Source organism: Otolemur garnettii, unplaced genomic scaffold (assembly GCF_000181295.1).
Source record: "Otolemur garnettii isolate 467f Iridium unplaced genomic scaffold, OtoGar3 scaffold00028, whole genome shotgun sequence".
Classification (NCBI taxonomy): Eukaryota; Metazoa; Chordata; class Mammalia; order Primates; family Galagidae; genus Otolemur; species Otolemur garnettii.
The window spans coordinates 9,888,869-9,893,088 of NW_003852423.1; the positions used below are offsets into that span (position 1 = coordinate 9,888,869).

General features: G+C 35.0%; 1 protein-coding gene across 4 annotated transcripts in view; it reads left to right on the forward strand.

Annotated features, from left to right (window-relative positions):
- TAX1BP1 (Tax1 binding protein 1) overlaps positions 1–4,220 on the forward strand; it is a 101,982-nt gene that overhangs the window by 30,702 nt on the left and 67,060 nt on the right. The gene's annotated exons all lie outside the window — the stretch shown is intronic.

Sequence of the window (4,220 nt, forward strand, 5' to 3'; positions counted from 1 at the left end):
GGCAGGAGACTCGCTTGAGCCCAGGAGTTGGAGGTTGCTGAGAGTGTGATGCCATGGCACTCTACCCAGGGGGATAGCTTGAGGCTCTCTCTCTCAAAAAAAAAAAAAAAAAAAGAGTAAAATTCAGTTTTGGAAGAAACTGCCAAACTCTCTTCCAAAATGGCCGTACCATTTTGTATTCCCATCAGCAGTCGTGGGAGTTCCTGTTGCTCTACCTCATTAGCAGTGTTTGGTGTCATCAGTATTTTGGATTTTGGTGGTCTATGTGTTTTCGAAACAGCTTTTTCATTTTATTCTGAATTTTTGGTATTAACATTAGTTTGCAATGTGACTGCATGGAATGTGATACATATAAAAAATTTCCTATGTTCTATGTCAAGAAACAAATATTTTAGAGGATAAAACTTAATATAGGTGAAGATTTAGGTTCTCATTGATGTTTATGTAAAGAAATATTATAAATTACATATGTAGTTTGTCTTTTATACTTAGCCTATTTATGGACAATCAAATTTAAGTGTGCATTAGAATTAAGTGTGCATTAGAACTGATTTTGTTGTATATAAATGTTTTTTTCTTCTTAAAAGTTGTGGGTTTATTTCTAGTCATTTTTATTGTGATTGGTTTTCTCTTAAAAAAGCAAGTTAATGAAATTTATGACTAATCCATTTGTTTATTGGAGACTAGCAAAACTTGAAATGTGGTAAAAAGAATTGCATTCAGTTTATTAACTCTGTTTATACTTTAAAAATGTTTTCACGGGAGCAGAGCATAAGCTATAAGTGTTACAAGTTATTGAAAATTCAACCATACTAATTTTTATTTTGAACTTTGTAATCCAGAAATAAAAGCTGCTGCCTGGCTAAAACTTCTTCATTTGTTGCATGAGGAAGTCAGGGTACAGTCATGGAAAGCTTAGTCATGGAATATTAGAACTAGCAGAGCTTTTAAGCACAATCCAGATCACTTTGCTCATTTTTTGGATGAGCTGTGAAAATCCTGAAATTGAAAATTGAAAACAACAAAAATACATAAATGTGATTGTTTTCCTAAATGGACCCTTACCTATTTATTATAATCTGAGTGTTTATGTCATGGGCTATAAATTTGATACAGCGTTTGCTTTTTACTTTTTCCTGGTTTATTTTCAGTGTTATTCATCTGACAATATTTTTCTGGATAGATAACTTTAAATTGCAGTTCTGAAGAATTATATCTTTCTCAAATGGAATTTGAACGGTATTTTTTAGTAGATTATTTTTTTATTTTTTATTTTTATTTTTGGAGACAGAGCCTCAAGCTGTCACCCTAGGTAGAGTGCTGTAGCATCACAGCTCACAGCAACCTCCAACTCCTAAGCTTAAGTGATTGTCTTGCCTCAGCCTCCCAAGTAGCTGGGACTACAGGTGCTTGCCACAACACCCAGCTATTTTTTGGTTGTGGTTGTCATTGTTGTTTGGCAAGCCTGGGCTGGATTCAAACTGCCAGCTCTGGTGTACGTGGCTGATGCCCTAGCCTCTTGAGCTATAGGTGCCGAGCCTAGTAGATTATTTTAGTGAGATTTTGTTTTTTAAGGACTCAGACCTTGACTATCTAGTTTGTAGAATTTCTAATGTGAGGATAGCAGAGCTAATTGGTTAATCAGACTGTATTTGTGTTTCTTTGTTTATACTTTTAAAGTAAATTTTAATGACCATTTGGAAAGTTACTCTGCCAGGGATTAATTTGTATTAGATATTGGGAAAGTAGATTTTTATTTTTAAAGGACAGTTCACTATGTTGCCCTTGGTAGAGTATTGTGAGTCACAGCTGACAGCAACCTCTAACTCTAGCCTCAGCCTCCCAAGTAGCTGGAACTACCGGCGCCTGCCACAATGCCTGGCTATTTTTTGTTGCACTTGTCATTGTTGGTTAGCTTGCCTAATGCTGAGTTAGAACCCGCCAACTTCAGTGTACATGGCTGGTGCCATAACAACTGTACTATGGCTGCCGAGCCAGAAAGTGGATTTTTAGATTTAAACCTTTAAAAGATGCATATCTATAATACTTTACATCTAACTTTCAAAATATAATTTTTTAAAAAAACTTGCAGTAGTAGTATGCAGAATTTTCATAGATCCTTTGCCTAGTTTCTCTTCATGGTAACAACTTGTACGACCATGTTACATTTATTTAAAAAACGAATAAGTTATGTTGACTAGGTATGAACTTTACTCAAATTTCACCAGAGTTTCCACTAATATTCTTTTTCTGTTCTTTTTCTGAAGAGTACTGTTGTACTGTTGGTGTTTTGTTTTTTGGCAGCATATCTCTTATCTTGGGTTTGTTTGATGTTTTCTCATGATGAAATTGAGGTTATACATTTTGGGGAAGAATGCCATAGAAGTAGTGTTTGACCTTTCTCATTGCATTGTATCAGGGAGTATTTGATGTTGATACACCTTATGCAGATACCAGTCTTGATCATTCGGTTAAGGTGGTGTCATCTGGGTTTTCTCTACTATAAATAAAGTTAGTATTTTTCCATTTGTAATTAATGAGTATTATGGGGGAACTACTTTGAGACTCTGTAAATAATCTTGTTTCTCCTCAAATTGTCAGCCACTGATTTCAGTATCTCTCAGCATGTCTTGAGTCTACCCATTATATTACAGTGTTTGTCTAATTAATGTTCACTACTTATACGTTCCTTAGTTGGAATTACTATGTTAAGAAGAGTTGTCCTCTTTCCTCTGGATGCATTAATTTCTTCATTGAAATAGAGCCTAATAATAAAATTCTTTCATTGCTGAAATTGTTCTGGCCTTGGCCATTTGGAGATCTTTTAGTGGGCTGCTGTAATATTTTTTGATAGTCTCTTGCACCGCTTCTTTTTTTTTTTTTTTAAGGACATCTTCCTTGCTTTTAAGTACCACAAAAATGTCATGGCTTATCTTGTATATTCTGTCTCTCTTCCCTGTTTTTAAGGAAAAACACCAGCTATTTTTAAAAGAATGAAACCAGGTATCAGGTGAAGTAGGTATCATAATAATGAGACTGAAAATTTCAAAACATTAAAGAATATAAGCATAGTAATTACAGGTTTGGGGTGGGTATTAATAAAATGAATACATTCATCTTTGTATATTCATTTCCCAAATGAATGATTCCTTTTGTAAGTAATTTTGGGAGAAATCGGAATTTTTTTCATATGTGTACACACAAACATATAAATATATATCTCTCTTCTCTCTGTGTGTATCTGTCTACATCTGCCCTTGGTATTCTTGAGGTCTGATACATAAAGCATGTACATAATGAATAGTAATGTAAAGTATGCTGTGGAGGTATTTGGTTTTTTATTTTATTTTTTTAATTTAATTTATTTATTTACTTATTGCAGTTTTTGGCCAGGGCTGGGTTTGAACCTGCCACCTCTGGCATATAGGGCCTGCACCCTACTCCTTTGAGCCACAGGCGCTGCCTGTATTTGGTTTTTTAATGTAAAAAATTCTCAATGAGCTTTGGAGAAGAGGCAAGGATTAATTTTGAGTTAAAGTACAGCAAAATTTAGAAGAGAGGGTAATAGTAGAAATGAAGAAGGATGGGAACAAATATCGAACACATTACTTTGTCAGATGATATAAATGTATTATCTGTAGATATTTGGGAACTCTGAGATGGCCTTATTTATTTATTTTAACAGATAAAAACCTGTGGCTCAGGGAGGTTAAATAAATAGTGATAGTGGTACCTGGAAATATGAATAGATGTTTGGTTCTAAAGCTTATTTTTATTGTACTGCACCAGTGGACCTCTTCTCCTTTTCTTCTGTCTTACATAATTCACAAGTGCAGCATATTCCTTTAGTTAGTATTTCTTATTTACATGTAATGAATATTAAATTGGAGAGGTATCTTTTTCTTTTTTTTTTTTTTTTGGAGACAGAGTGTTACTTTGTTGCCCTGAGAAGAATCATAGCTCATAGCTATCTCAAACTTGGGTTCAAGCGATTCTCTTCCCTCAGCCTCCCAAGTACCTGGGACTACAGGTGCCCCCCCCCCAAAAAAAAACGCCTGGCTATTTTTAGAGTCAGGGTCTTGCTCTTACTGAGCCCCTGAGCTCAGGCAGTCCATCCGCCTTAGCCTTCCAGAGTGCTGGGATTATAGGCGTGAGCCACTGCGCCTGGCTCTGGAGAGCTATCTTTATTTTTTTCTTTTTTCTTTTTTTTTTTTTTTTTG